This window comes from Eptatretus burgeri, chromosome 9 (genome assembly GCF_056783735.1).
Source record: "Eptatretus burgeri isolate ZD-2024b chromosome 9, Ebu_testis_v1, whole genome shotgun sequence".
NCBI lineage: Eukaryota > Metazoa > Chordata > Myxini > Myxiniformes > Myxinidae > Eptatretus > Eptatretus burgeri.
In genome coordinates this window covers 21479799-21496808 of record NC_140969.1, presented here as the reverse complement: position 1 = coordinate 21496808, position 17010 = coordinate 21479799, and the positions used below count along the sequence as shown (strand labels likewise).

The 17010-nt window shown below is 40.1% G+C and overlaps 1 pseudogene across 1 annotated transcript in view; it reads right to left on the bottom strand.

The window, feature by feature from the left end:
• Positions 1-1490: 1490 nt before the first annotated feature.
• LOC147019680 (uncharacterized) overlaps positions 1491-17010 on the bottom strand; it is a 62654-nt pseudogene continuing 47134 nt past the window's right edge. The window contains exons 5-7 of the transcript XR_015061481.1: positions 7965-8342; positions 5312-5641; positions 1491-5162 (exon numbers count right to left, since the gene is read on the bottom strand). The product of XR_015061481.1 is annotated as an uncharacterized LOC147019680 (transcript). The remainder of the gene's footprint in view (positions 5163-5311; positions 5642-7964; positions 8343-17010) is intronic.

Below are 17010 nucleotides of genomic sequence, written 5' to 3'. Positions count from 1 at the left end.
CGACCTTGTCTGCCGCAGAAAGTGACATGAAGCTCAGCCTACAGATACTTTCCCTTCAATGTGGAAAGAGGCCAATTTCATTCCTATCCTGAAACCATGAAATCCAGCAAATGACCCCTCAAGCTGATGCACATTGAGGCTGGTTGTTAACAAGGCCTTAAGATTTGGGTAGCTCTGGCTATGGTGACCTGGCCTTGTAGCTATTCTCACGGTTTCTCTCCTTCCAGGCTAGTCAGTCAGTCATCACATCCATGGTATCACACCAGCACTTCAGCATTACTGGGAGATAAGACAAGCTCAACAACAACAATTAATACCTCGGTGATCAGTCAGAGCACTAATCCTTTTCAACGTTTAAATTTGCAATTTGCCTGTGACTGTATCATGGAAGTTTGCCGATGCTGATGGCCTGGCCCTCGCTTCCCAGCCATGTGATCTAGATGGAGGTCATACCCTCACTCAAGACCTAAAGATAATGGAGGAATACTTTTCTATCTGGTAGCTATGTCCTAAACTATTCAAGACCACAGCCACCTTAGTAACCGGCCAGCTAAGGCTCTGCTTCGTATCACCTGTTGCAGACCAGGTCGGATGGAATGAAGTCCATCATAAGTACCCATATACCACCCTTGTTTGCAGCCTCATGTATCGGGATCATTTGAGGAGGGTATGCAAGAAGACAAATTCCGGGGTGAACATAATGAGGAATCTTGCAGACAATCTGGAGAGCTAATGCTCGAGCCTCCACACCTCCACCAGAGTATTATTTTATTGTGCATCTGTTTGGGCTGAGAGCAGTTGTACCAAACGCAGCAGAGTAAAATAGTATTTCTCCATTGTATTTCTTCTTTCTTTCTTTTTTCAACTTTCTTTTCAATCATCCTTGATTTTTAAAATGTATTTATTTATTTACTTTTTTGTAATATAGTAAGCCTAACCTTTTAAAGTTTCCCATACGAGTTATAATATGGATATGGTGTGTTCCACAAATTAAGAGATATTAGTCTGATTACTGTATTTGAGTTGTGAGCATTAACACAAACAGGGGAGGTGGGGGGGGGGCTTGCGTGCCCTCCTTGGCTCAAGTGTGGGAGAAAATTGTGACTAGATTAGCACTACTGGCAGTGTATCACGGAAGGCACATCTCAGAAATTGTAACTGACACTCTTGCACTCTCACCCTGTCACCTTGATTTTGTACTTTAATATTTTGTGGACCTCTGCTGCTTATTAATTTAGCAGGTGACCTTTAGATGTAGGTTATCGAGGGGTTGTGGAAACTCCCTTCCTGCCCTTTGGAAAATCCTGGTTGTGAGAGTATTTACCTTATTAGGTATGCAATTACTGGATGGCACCCAAACCCTTGGCTGCAATAAGATGGGTTTTTATTACGAATCAATATATTTTAATGAAGGATCAATGGTCTCCATTTTTTACCAGTTAATTTTTATTCAAATACCAAAACATTTCATATTGAGTATCTCATTCGAATACAGTAAAAATTTTATTCAAATACAATAAATTGGTTGTGCTGAGACATGGATATTAACAACAGAAATGCATACAAGAGAGAGGCAAAAAGTTTGAGCCAAAAACATGACTTCCATTCCAATGACCTCAGGAAACTCAACTACTGTTTGGAAAAAAAATGTGAGACTTGCAAGAAAGTGTTGAGAAAGGATTACAAGCTTTATCAAGTTTTGCTGGTGCAGAAACAATTCCGTCTTGATTTGGGGTGGGGAGGGGGGAACATTTTCACTTCTCCCGATGACATCTTTGAAAAGTAGAATACGATCTTCAAGCATATGAAGTTATATATTTTATAGATGTCGCCTTCTGGGCATTGTCTGTAGAGCCAAGGCATCCCTGAGCCACACCGAGCTCATCGTGGTAAATTATACTTTCATATGAAGCTCCATGGAGCATGGTTCCCCATTCTGAGCTGGTGGTCCTGCTCCCCACCTTGCTCCTCTCTCGGCAGTCTAAAACGAGACCTTCAGTGCCAGTGGATTCCTAAGGACTCGTTCTTCCACTGTGCACAAGTTGGTGGACTCTCTCTTTTATGGAAACTTGCTTCTGGCCTTTCTTCTCCTGCCCTCTCCGACCTCCACCCTCCTCAAGCCACCCCAGATCTTACACATTCCTCAAGAAACCCTCACCTGCTCATCCTTCCAAAGTCCAAGCTGGTGGCCCACATGCATTCATTTGTCCCCTTATTCTTCCGAATGTGGAATCCTCTCCCTGCAGCCGTTGTTTTTATATTTCATCTATCTTACCTTGTTCCCCTGTTCCTTCAGTTCTCAATCCCTCCCAAGCCCCCTTCAGGATAGATGCATTCTTCCAGTAGTCCATTCTCATTAACTTTCCAAAATCCAGCCTTGCTGCTCAACTCCATTCCTTTTTCTTTCTCCCAGCTCTAGAACTACATCCTTGAGTTGGCAAAATCAAAATCTCTCCAACAGGGTTTCAAGACTGCAGCATTGTGCTATCTAATATCATCTACCATCTCTACTCATGATATTTTCTACCCCCATTAACACTCCCCACATTCACCCCTCGTATTCAGGCTATTTTTTCTTTCTTTCACTCATCTACCTTCTTGCTTGTACCCCAATGTCACCGTGATCTTCCATGAGCTTTGATTTTGGATGCAAAAAGAGTGAGTTCCATATGTATGCTTGTGGAAGCTTCAAAAACAAAAACAGGTCTACCAAAAGGTGCTCGGTCAACAAAGTTGATGAGGTTTGAGCCATGCTGTATTAGAGTTACTGAGAACATTTAAACATGTGAGGAAAAATCTTTTTCTGTTAAGGTTTGAACATTGATCCTTCTAGCAATTATAATCAACATTAGTAGTTGCATGTTTAAAAGACTCCACCGGACAGTGCCACTGTTGGTTTCACACCAGATGGGAACTTTTATTCGCATCAGATGTTACCTGGAATTGAGGCCAAATTGAGACAGCTTAATAGGGCAATGCTGATCTACCCAGGTAGGTTGGCTCTTTCATGAATTGTCCCTGAAAAAACATTTTCTTACAACTTTTTTTGACTGATTTGTTTGAATCTCTTGCCTGATTGTTCCTATTCTCCAACATCAGATCCATCAGCATGTAGTTAGTTTTGTACATGGTGATTCCTGAGCTTAAACTGCCACTTCATGCCATGGTTGTTCCCTTCCTGGAGATGTTCTTTCATTGTCTATTGGTGGACATACAGGGTGTTCAAAAAAGACCCGGACGACTTTGGTTGTTAATATATTTAGTTCCACAAATGATAAAACAATACCCTTTGTTTTATATGATACAGAAACTCAAAACGTTTTCTTTATTTTCAAGTCTGGGGGTTTAATGTAAAAGAAAATGGCGACTCCACGGGAGAAAGCTCAGTGTGTCGAATAGTTCGAGATAACATCCGACACGCAAGTTCAGTGTAATTTCCTTACAAGGTATGGAAAGAATCCGCCATCACGGACTAGTATAAGTGATTGATTCAAGGGGTTTAAGGAGACTGGAAGTTGTCAGAAACAGAAAAGTACCGGTCAACCAAGCCCAAATGCAGCAGATGCTGAATGAGTGCGTGAATTATTTCAACAAAGTCCCAGAAAATCAATCCAACATGCATCCAGAGAACTTGGACTATCAACCACCACTGTAAACAGGATTTTGCATCAAAGACTGAAGCTTTATGTGAATAAGGTGCAGATTCTGCAGGAATTTAAACCAAATGATGGACCCAACCGCAAGGCATTTGCCTTGAAAATGCTCAGTCGCATAGACGATGATGAAGATTACCTGAAAAAGGTCATGTTCACAGACAAAGCTTGCTTTCATGTATCAGGGAGGGTCAACCGGCACAATGCGAGGACCTGGGGCTCTGTAAACAGCCACGTATAGTCATTGAACACATGCGTGACGGTCCAAAGGTCATGTGATGTGGTTCTCTCCTTGACTGCTTGGTGGGTCTGTTTTTCTTTGTGAAGGATGCAGTGACCTCAACAATTTATATGGACATGTTGGAAGGATTCACCTTCCCACAGATTGAAGACACATGAGTTAATACTGCCTTGATGTCCTGCAACATGCTATCATTTTTCAACAGGACGGCGCTTCCTCTCATTTGGCCTTAGTCGTTCGAGCCGTCCTGAATGAAAAATTTCCAGGTTGTTGGATTGCCTGAGACCGACCAACCGCCTGACCCCCACAATCACCAGACATCAACCCCCCCTGATTTTATTTTATATTTTTTCTGTGGGGGTTTGTCAAAGATGTTGTCGACAACACCAAGGTGGCACACCTGCAGGATCTTCGTTTTCGGATTGCAGCTGCATGCACACTAGTGGATGCAAACATGCTGAGCTGAACATGGAAACTCGTGTACTGCCTTGATGTCCTGTGTGCACAAACAGAGCTCACATTGAAGTGTACTGATGATGTGCACAAAACTTTAGGAGTTTCAGTATCATTTAAACCAGAGTATTGTTGGATCATTTGTGGTTTTAAATAGATTAACAACCAAAGTTGTCCAGGTCTTGATGGAACACCCTGTATCACCATTGTTTGTATCGATGGTGAAGCATGTCAAATATTTACAAAATTATATACCAGTTGATCTGTCAATATTTTGTGTAAAACATTGAAATTAATGTGATTTTTTTTAACGATCAGGACACACAAATTATCCTCAAACAATTTTCTGCAATATTGTCGAATAGTCTAAAACTGTGATTCTTGCTGGTGTTATGGCCCTGAAGGATGCTTGACCGAAGTCGAGTTAGGGATGGTATGATGTAGGTGCATTAAAGACTGTGCTGGTGGCCTCTTCACAAAGGAGGTAGTCGAGTCACCATTGGCAAAGGGAGACCGGCAGTTAGTGTTGAGAGGAAGAGGATTGGCAGCATACGCATGTGGGAAGTAAGGATTGCTGTTGTGGCTGTAAGGTGGAGAAGAGGACTTGGATGCATTTTCTGGTGGTGGATGTAGCAGGCATTGTTGGAGCATGTTGAGCATGGTTTCTTGCTGTTTCAAAAGCTGCTTCAGCATCTCTTGATTCTCTCTCTGGTGTTGCTGGAGCAGAAGAATGTTGTTTTGCCACAAAGCCAGTGTGGCACGATGCTCCTCCAGCAGTAGGCATTCCAGGTCTGGCCTCCTGGCTTGGAGAGCACCTAGAGGCGTATGGTGGCAAGCATACGCTTCGTACCGATGTCGTACCATCAAAAACGTTGCACACATTTTACAACAGCCAGGGCAGCAGCATACAGTCCCTGGTCTTGTTTGCCGGCAAGCGTGGTCCCACATCTTTGGAATTTCTTACCTTGCGCGCCAGGGTGCGAGGCTGCTTGCATCTCCTCTGTATGCAAGCGTAGCACTGAAATGACCTCGGGAGGACCCAGCGTTGGTTTAGACACCTTTTCTGCAGCATCTCCAACATTGGCTTGTCGCGAAAGGTGAAGCGACTTGATTTTTTCAGAATGCTGGGTTTTTTCTTTCGGTGTCCCATCGTATATCCGTGTTGTCAAGCTCTCATCCGGTTGTCGGACTTCCTTGGCGAAGTCTGAGGATGTCTTCTGGAGAACATGCGCTACAAACCTCTCCTGTGGTCGTATCTTTATGCTTGGGATTGTCCATTTGGTTTTGGCTTTCTCTGAAATAAAAAAGGCAAACAATATGACAACACTTGTACAGAGTTCAAAAACTAGAGGAAAAGGAGAGTTTCTTATACTATAGTTTGAGAAACGTCTGTGCGCATCTGGTTTTCACTTCTATGCACTTCTGAATTGCTGGATGGAAGAAGTTTGACTCGGGGTGTGCACGAGTGGGTTTTTGGCAGTAAAAGGTCATCGTCTCAGGGAGGACCCCAACTGTATCTGTATATATTGTTATGGATCAGTAATATACTACATGATTGGAAATGTTAAGATATTCTGTGGAAAAGGCAACTTGAATGAAATAAGTATTGTAGTCATTGTGTGGAAGTGCTCCGATGCAGACGGCTGCCTGCATATGTGGAGCTCAATTGAGGACTGGAATGTCAGCATTACTTTGAGGACAGCTTTGTTGAGGCTAAAATGTCTCAATTTGCTAATTTCTATATGAAAGATAAACAAACTTGGAGAAAGAATTATTATGGGACATGCTGATCTTGACCCATGGTCAAGCCTTTGAACAGACAAGGAATGCAGAATTTTGTCGCCTGGCTTCGGATTGACTTTGTGTTCAATACAATACAAGGCAAGCAGTGAGCCATTTGAGAGCATGGCTCACTGCTCGCCATATATTGGAGGACCCAGCAGCGGTTTGGTGAAAGCGAGCTGTGAACGGCAAGGATCGGGCTGAAACGGCTGTGGGTACACTACGACAGTGTGCATGTTGACCACAGCTCCGAGTCAAACCCATTGTATCTTTGCGGCTAACCGGTTGAGTTCACAAGGAACCAACACAATTTTGTGGGTGTCACAGAGCCGACATCCAAGCAGATGAACTCTCTCCAGGCACATTGACAAAAAGGCCGAGCTCATCCTCCTCCCAAAGCATCGCTGGGCACAGCATGATCCCTAACTGCGAGTAGTGGACACGGATTCATCTGCTTGCTTCGATGGTATGAATATCACCCTCTGGGGACTCGCAACATGCCTGGCCAGTTGGACGCCACTTGGTGCTTCAACCGGGACAACCGAGCCTGCTTTGAACGTGAAAGGAACACAACTTTGTCACCGACTCGTGTATTCTGCTGGAGTGCTGTATTAAGACGCATGGGATAACGAGATAAGGGGGTACCTGAGATAAGTTGCCTCCCTAAGAGTTGTGAGAGAATTAAAAACTGCATTGAAACGTGTGTGTAACTTTGGGGGAGTTTTCGAAGCATTGAATGTGGTATGTATTACTGTGGGGAGTTTTAAAATCATTGTGTTTCTTTTCAATCATTGTTATGGAATCTCAGTAAAAGGTTTTGGTGTGTGAAAGGTAAACAGTAGAGATTAATAAATTACACATTAAAAATATTTCTGTTTTGTGTCTTATGCTGGTTTCACCTGGTAAACAATAGATGGGACACATCATTGTGGTCCATTGACAGCTTTCTGCCATGTTCTCCTTTGGGCAATTGGGGCACTAGCTCTGGTGCATGGAGGCAGCGTGTAACTATATATATATATATATATATATATATATATATATATATATATATATATATATATATATATATATATATATATATATATATATATATATATATATATATGTATACATATACACATACATACATACATATTGTACATGGCATGGCCCGGGTTTGATTCCCGGTGTGGGTACCCACACTCGCAGGTGTTGCGACCGCTACTGTAGTGGCTCGAGTGTAATTGAGTGGCAAGCAATTGAAAGGTGTACCCAAACTTGCTCGATCATAGCGTCACTCCCAATGGGAGAAGGGGCATTACACATCGTATTAAATGAGAATGACACTCAATAGGGTGCATAGTGCCGCCTCCATGTACCCGTATCATCCATGCAACCTATTATGTCAATACATTTCCATTGTCCATAGCTTTATTGTTTATTGATTAATTCAGTTCTGTTCTTGCATCTGGCAGCTTGGTTGCTGAGTTGCTATCATTTCTTGGAAGCGCGGGTGTGCCGCTAATGCTGTGGCCCTCTACCAGTACGCTGCTATTCATTTCGCTGACCTCGGAAGGATGACAGGCTTAGTCAACCCCACCTGGTGTTAATTCAGCAGCCAACAGGGCTCAAACTCAGGACCCTAAGATCCCAAGCCCACCACCCTAACCACAAAGCCAACACCAGGCACAGGAACATGAGAGCTCGCAAGAGGCCACACACAAACTAAACAACTCGTCATTGTTTTTGTTTTCTTCATCATTCAAACACAGCACCTGGCCTTGCACGGACACCTAAAATCCAAGCACTATCTCGGAATAGCAACTTTCACAACTAATTGATTTGTCACAAACCTGTATTTTGGGAATGTTCCTGTGAGCAAGGTGTGGAGTCCGTCACATCTGTGCACCAATTCTGCAGACATGGCCCGAGTAACTGATCCAGCTGCCGAAAGAATCGAAACGTTGGGGATACAGGGCCTGTACTCCGTGTGATGCATCTGTCCCGGTTGTACCAGAATTTGAGCTTCTTCCACCGTGCTCGGACTTGTTTTGAAGGACGTTTGAAGCCTTTTTCTGCCAGTAGGTGGCTTAGGCGTTGGTACACATCAGAGTTTCGCAGTCTTTTGCCCGTGCACAGCTCCACCATTCCTTGAGATTTGATAAGTGAGATGAGAGTCCTCGTTTCCTCATCAGTCCACCAGGTTGGCTTTCCTCCGGCCTTCCTTGCCCCTGAGGATGAATGGGTAACTCCATTAACTTTGAAGGTCTCATGAAATACGTTTTTAATTTACCTCTTTGTCTTTATAACCATTGTTTCAAAGTCTGTTAGCATCAATCTGGCCCCATATCCATGAAAAACCACCCTCCAATATTTTAATTTCAATAACATAATCTGCTGTCTGAATGAAACATTGTAAATGCAATCGTAAGTTAGCATATCTTTTTTTCATTTGGCAAAAATAATGCGTAACAAAAGTTTTCATCAATTGTCCAAGTGTGTACTTGGCAATACATTTCTATTTCTTTATTGGTAGTAGGGACACGTACTAGTAGGGTAGTAGTAGGGACACGTACTAGTAGGGTAGTAGTAGGGACACTATAGTGATTGGAATTGTTTCTTGCATGAGCAAAGCAAAATGGAGTTAAATAGTGATAAGATCCAGGAAAAGTATTGCCTTGCCAGAAAAAATGAACATCACTTATTATGTTATTGTAAATAAACTTTATTTTAACAATCTATACTACAAGAGAGATGTTTGTTTGTCACCATTTTGCTCAGAGATGGCCGAACGGATCTTTAACAAACCGTCATTATTTACTTTTAACAATGTGTATATATGCATTGCCGGAAGAAGATAATTGGTTTCAGATCTCGTGGTCACTTGACAGTTGTAATTCCACAGGGTTTCCGCATATTTTGCAGGATTGTGAGGTGGGCAGGCAACCGTGATGGGCCATGTCTGTTTCATGGTTTGTCGGAGTTGATTTCATTGTGGTTTCTGTGAAGTTGATGAAAGCAAAATAGGGGAGGGCAAAGCGTTAAATATGCTGCTGTTTCAATGTGGGAACACCCATTTGCTTTTATAAGCGGGGTGGAAGGGGGGGGGGGCGAGTGAGGAGGGGAGGACAGAGTTGGGGTTGGAAAGGGTGGGGGAGAGGGCAATGATGGGACAGAGTTGGGGGGCGTGAGGACCTTCTGTGGGGAGGTGGGGTAGGGTTGAGAAGTGGTGGAGTGGGGAGGGATACACCAATCATGTTGCTATGAGACCAATGAAACTGCCAAAGCTATGCAGTGTAACCAGACTTAATGTGAAGCGGCTAATGCCACATATTTTGGAGGCCACCATTATTACTGGAAGTGCCAAGGGAGATGTTTTCATTCCCACAATACCTCTCAAACCCACAGATATGCCTTTCGATTATGAGACTTCAATTTCCCATCAGACTCAGCTTTGGTATGTCTACAAACAAGTCCAGGGTCAATCACTCAAAGTTGTTGGCCTTGACCTGGAAACACCATGCTTATCACATGGACAACGTTATGTGGGATGTTCAAGAGTTGGAAATCCAAAGAACCTCTTCATTATAGCCTCAAATGGGAAAACTAATGTTGTACAGTATATCCTCAGGCACTGCAATAATACACTGAGTCATGATGATGTCCATGGTTACTATGATTTGACATTTGTGATGGATCCTGATTTGGATGCAATTGCTTTTCAATTATACTTGCCTTCATTTCAAATTTGATAATGTTCTTTTTCACCTGGGCAATGCTGGGTACCCTAACTTGTCTTTTATATGAACACAATCAAATGGATGGAATTTATTAGTATATATCGTGGCATGTCCTTTGACATTATACTGCGAAATACCTTGCTGGTGTTTAAGAAACTCTCTTACAATGACACGATCAAGGCATTTTGCAGTATGGAATACATTTTCTGTGGGAAGATGGCACCACATGCCTTATACTCAGAACCACCTCTACCTGGAAGAGATGGAGCGGGCTGAAGCTTCTTGCCTTGTCACCACAGAGTCTTGACATGAACGCCCTCGAACATGTCTTGGAACATTGATCAGAAAAAGTCGACCTTGACCAAGTAATACACAAGAGCTGCAAGAAAATCTATTCCACATTTTGCAAAAACTGGATCAGACTGTCACGTAGAATATTGTCGAGATGATGCCTTCACAGCTTCAAACACCATATGGTGCCAAATAACCTGGTTCCAGATACTAATAAATGTGGTCCATTTGAGTGTGTAGGTATAAGGAATTGCTAAAATGAAGTTTGTTTACAATCTGAGATATTCATTTTATTCTGGCAGGGCACTGTATAATACAACTTGTCACAGTCGATATCACATTGCCAAAATCAAAAGATTATTTGTGAATGGCATTGCAAACAAAATTCAACCTGTCAGAAAAATGAAACGTTTGTGCTTATATAAATCTTTATAGGACATTCAATTTTGTAGGTCAAATAATTTTAAATTTTTTTCATTTAAACAAAATATATGGCCCAAAACTCTGTTTACTGAGATTACAATGTTCATTTTCGGGAGAATTGGTTTTAATGTCATGAGATTTGTCTAAAAATGGATGACAAGTCAATGAAATGAAGAGATGCACAATTATATTGCGATGATCTTCCACACATCTCGGAAAAACAAATTTTTGGTGACATGTACGAATTATTTTTCATTCATCCCCTTCCTTGTGAAATGACAGTCTTTTCATTCTTTTTTTTTGGACCAGCAATGGAAACATTTAATTGGCTAGATGAAAAAAATGCCATAATGAATTATTAGGCCACGTAACAAAAACAAACACATGTTTATCAACAGTGCCTGTTCAAAAATATGATTCCACGTGACAACTTTTACACCCACCCACATCATATTATATATATATATATATATATATATATATATATATATATATATATATATATATATATATATATATATATATAAAAATATAAAGAAATATATATTATATTATCCATAATATATATATATATATATATATATATATATATATATATATATATATATATATATATATATATATATATATATATATATATATATATATATATATATATATATATATATATATATATATATATATATATATATATATATTTATACATATATATTATATCTTATATATATATATATACACATATTTAATACATACTACATAAAAACACATATTTCATAAATATTACATTGATATATTTTTATATATATATATATATATATATATATATATATATATATATATATATATATATATATATATATATATATATATATATCGTTTTTTTTAAATAAAATAAAATTTATATTTACATATATATGTATATATTATGCATATATATTTTATGTATATGATTATATATAATATACAGTATATATGTATATATATATATATATATATATATATATATATATATATATATGTATTAATCTCCAGCCTGGTGTTGGTGCAGTGGTTAGGGCAGCGGCTTGGGATCCAAAAGGTCCTGAGTTCAAGCCCCGTTGGGCCACTGAATGAATACACCAGGGGGTTGACTCAGCCTGTCATCCTTCCGAGGTCGGCGAAATGAGTACCAGTGTACTGGGCCGGTGTATACCCCGGTTAGAATAGGTGTACCATATCCCTGTGTCGTAAGAGGCGACCAGGGTTGTGTCAGGAAGGGCATCCGGCGTAAAACCTGTGCCAAATCACTATGCGATCATACGGATGATCCGCTGTGACGACCCTTAGCGGGAGCAGCCGAAGGAAGAAGATAGATATATATATATATATATATATATATATATATATATATATATATATATATATTATAATACCAAGCTTGCACACGAAAAACTCGGCTCGCCGTCACACGATCCCTATGAAATTGCTGTGGCACTTAGCGGACATGCCGACAATGTTTGGGAAGTCTTGGCGTTCCATAGTACCACACGAAAGTAATGAAAATATATATATATATATATATATATATATATATATATATATATATATATATATATATATATATAAACTGAAACGCAAAAGAAACTTACCACTTGTTTGAAATGTAATAAAATTGTAACAGTTCAAAATAAAACAAACCAACAATTGCTAATTGAAACATTGGCATTTTATTGATGACATGTCAACCCTAAACGTGGTGCCAACAAGACCGCTCGCGCGGAGCACGCCGGAGACGACTTGCCGACCACGCCAGGGCACAGAGTCGGGGCGCAGCTGCGCGAACATTGCGGCTTGCCCGCCATCGCGTCACGAGGACACGGGTAAAACCTCCCCGGTCTCGTGGACCTGGCCGATCTTCCGGGATTCACGTACATTTGGTCTGCGGACCTGTCTGCCTCCTCGCCTATGAGGGTGGCTTTCTTTTTCCTTTGCTTTTTGTGTAAATGCTTGTGGTGGCGCCGTCTGTTAAGTGAAACTGCGTAAGTGTTGCCGTCTGTCGGTCTTAGTCGGTAGTATCTCTTTTTTACTGTTTCTTTCTGTGCTTGAATACATGCCTTTTATTATTGTTGCTGTGACTGAATATACGTGATTGCTTTGTGTCCGTGTGTCGCGCAATAAAATGCTTGCTTGTTGAACTGTTCCCACTCTGCTTCGTCTCCTTTCTTTTTATTGACTCTCCATCCTGCATTGCGTAAGAGATTGGTAGTGGGTGTAAGTTCCCGGTAACTAATCCGAACCGTCGAGGTCGACGATAACTCCGCTCGGTTATCTCTGCAGAACGGAACGAACCGCTTCAGCGGTTTGTGTCCGAAGTCGACCTGCGGCAAGGTACGATCGCCTGATTAACCATCTGCGTCGGTGCTTAGGTAGGTCGAGTTTGGCGAACAACCCTATCCTACGCGGGTGGCCGATTGCCACGATTGTGGTGAGATCGAAAGGCCCACCCGTGACTAGCTCCCGGCATTGTTCCGAGAGGGTCACGACTGAATTGTCTGTCCGGTGGGCGACGTGCCGCGATTCGAGTTACGTGGCTGATCGCACGCCGGCGGTTGCGAATTCACAACAATATATATTATAGCTACAATCTAATATCATATATAAATATATTATAGATACAATATAATATTATAGATACAATATAATGTTGTATATATTTCGATACAATCTTATCTTATAAATATTATGTATATTTGTATATGTATTTATATATGTATACAGTAAAACTTCCTCCAACATGAGGGATACGTTCTGGGATAACCTCATGTTGGGGGAATCATTCAATGTATGGGGAAATTGGGGATATGTTCCAGGCTTCCAAAAAAAACTGACCCCAAAACAGCCTTTTTTGCTTTTTTGACGTGTTTTGGTATGGAATAGTGCAGCATTATTAAATATACACTAAAATAAGTGTTAGTATCATAATAATACAGTATTATTGCAAAGTAAATCACCTTATTGTGAGGTGATTGTTGGAGGTTTCGGTGATGACTTGATGGTGAATGCTGTTGAAGTCCTGCTGGTAGCTGCTGAATTAGGCCGAAATAATTGTGTTATAGGCACTTGCTTTGCCTTCTGTTTTAATTCCCTGTGAAGTTCAGTGTCGGGATTTATCTTCGGCCTTCCGTACCATCTCACGCCATATTACCTGGCCAAAGATGAAGCAGGAACTGATGATAATTTATTCAGGATATCAAGTTTGACCTCCACGGTCATTGTTTTCCTCCTCTTCTTGTCTGTTTGGTTCATATTGGGTCTTTTGGGAGTCATAATGCTCGATATAAGTTCACTTGATGGCGGCAGGTTTATTTATATGCATGCGCATTTACAATTTAATTTATATACACGCGTATCATGAGCTGCTCCTGATACTCGTGTATATAAATTAAATAGTAATTAAGTAAAGGAAAAATAATAAAATCTTTGGGAAAACACTGGCCTTTTTTTGTCGCAATTAATGCAGAATGTAAATTCGAATTGCGATCTTGATTGCAGCAGGTGGCAACTTGCATCATCGTAAGCTTCAGCGTAAGCAGCAGGTGGCAACTTGCCACCTTCCTCGTCCCATTTGCGGTAGAGCGATTAGAACCGCCATGTTTGGGTTATAAATAAATAAACCGCCTCCATCGTTTCGGCTCATTCTACGTTGGCGGGACTGTTCAAGTCCCTCGGACGTCACATTGGTGTCAGAAGTGGGATGTTCGAACCCCTCTAAATTATATTTGGTATCGGGAGAATATACCAAGATTAAAATCTCGCCATAAATTGGAATATAAAATTATTACAGAAAAGCGCGCGAGCGCGGGAAAATTTTGGCGGGATTTTTCAAATTTAAATTAATTGGCGGCAAACGGGACTTCTGCACCATGGCGGATGTGCAGATGTTTGAGGAGGAAGGCCACGTGTCTGGCAGCGAGTCGGGAGAAGAAGGGAGAGACGGGGGTAGGGTTGGAACCTCCCCCATTCCGAGCGTGGACCGTGCTTCATTGCCCGTAACGGGGCCGGCAGCGTCGGAAACCGGCGCGATGTCGATCCAGACAATGTTGGAACGTTTAATAGGGGACATGACGGTACAAATGGCAAATCAATTCGTGACACAGAGGGCAGAAATGACGGCACAAATAGCAAATCAATTCGTGGCACAGAGGGCAGAAATGACGGCACAGAGGGCAGAAATGACATCAATTGGGGGTAATGGGGGTACAGTTGGGTGCACGGATTGATTTAATGAGGGATGAATTGGGGGAAAAGATGGAGAAAATGAAAACTGAGATGCAGGAGTGTGTGGATGTTAAATTGGGAGAAATACAAAGCAAATTCGAGGCTAGATTGGAGGAAACAAAGGTAGAAATTACATTGGAGGGGGAAAATATACGAAAAAAATTGGTAGATAAAATTGATGCAACGAACATTCGGGTTGATAAAGTGGATGAAAGCCTGGAACGTCATCGTGCCTGTGTGGATGCTCGTATGCAGCTGCAAGTTGAAGAGTGGGGAGAGCTGAGGAAGCAAGGGATGAATTTGGCGGAGGAGGTAAAAGGATTGGAGGCTCGTTTGGATGAACAAGATAAAATTATGAGCCAAGATGAAGTCTTGGATAAAGGCCTGGTAGAGCCGTCTTTTGTAAGTAGAGTGTCCGGGTTGGTTGAGAAGCAGCTACAACCCATCATCATGTGTGGACAAGGTTTAAGTAAAGTACAATACAGTACAGTAACAAGGACTAAGAATAACATCAATCTTAGGGAAAACGGCAGCCACGATCGTGTAAATGTGAAACCCCCCATCACGTTGGAGAAGGCTTTACTGTGTGTATGTGTGTGTGTGTGTGTGTGTGTATATATATATATATATATATATATATATATATATATATATATATATATATATATATATATATATATATATATATATATATATATATATATATATATATATATATATATAATGTGTGTATATTGTATATATAATATTTCATGTATAATATCATATTTTATATGTATAATATAATAAGTATTATATATATATATATATATATTATATAATATTTTATCTGAATAATATATATTTTTTCAATATATATGTATATTATTATATATATATATATATATATATATATATATATATATATATATATATATATATATATATATATATATGAATATATCTAATATATTTTATATATAATATATATATATATATATGTATCATATATATTATATATATTTTATATATATATATATATATATATATATAATATTTTATATATACTATATAATATTTTATATATATAATATTTTATATACATATAATATAACAATTTATTTTTATGATGTATATATCATATATCATATATCATAAATATATAAGATATATACACACACGCACGCACACGCACACGCACACACACACGCACACGCACACGCACACGCACACACACACACACACACACACACACACACACACACACACACACACACACACACACACACACACACACACTCTATCACTATACAAGACATCTAAAAAAAAAAAAAAAACATGTTTGTTCCTTCAACAACATTCTGGAAATCTATCTCAAGCTAAGGGCCTTTGAATTGTACAAAGTGCGACTGATCTGGGTGAATGATGTGCTCATTATTTTCTCAATTGGTTGATCACAGTCCATTTTTGCATGAGGTTTTTCTGATGAGCATTTTATAAATAAATTTTAGTGAGTCCATCAAATTGACTTCTGGCAGTCTTATTGTTCAAATGGTAGTGTCTGGGTAGTGTTAACAATACCATTATCTCATGAATAGCTTTAAAATGTTTAACCTATTTTTAAACAGATTAATATTCCGAAATGTGCCCTGACTGACCAGACAACAAAGTCGACAAATAAAACGACACTGAAATTGTGTTTTGTTCTGTTGTTAATGCAGAATCAAGGCTGGTGGAGGAGTTTGAACATATCTTGGATCAGGAGGTAACAGAACAAAACAAAGACCAGAAGGAGAAGGGGAAAAACACAACAGCATGGTTGAAGGAGAAAACAGAGTGAAACTTTGAAGATGAGGAATGTGAGGAAGAATGAGGATAGGGAGTGGACAATATAGATACAGAAGAAAACTCTCAGGAATGAAAAACAGCATAGTTGGAAAGAGGTGGGCTTGGCGAGAGTTAACAGGTGTAGAAAAAAATCATGGTTTTGGATCGGGGATGATCTGAGATTGTCTTGTAAACTTGGAGAGGAGCATTAGATTGAAGAGAATGTGGAAGTTGATTCCACAGAGGGAGAAAAGAGTAACAAATGAGTTGAGGTGAAGAGTGATTCTGGATTTTAGGAGTTTCACCAAAGGAGATTGTTGGCAGAACTTGTGTGCCCTGAAGAAACCTAGGGGTGGAGGGGGGGGGGACAGAGGATGCAAGA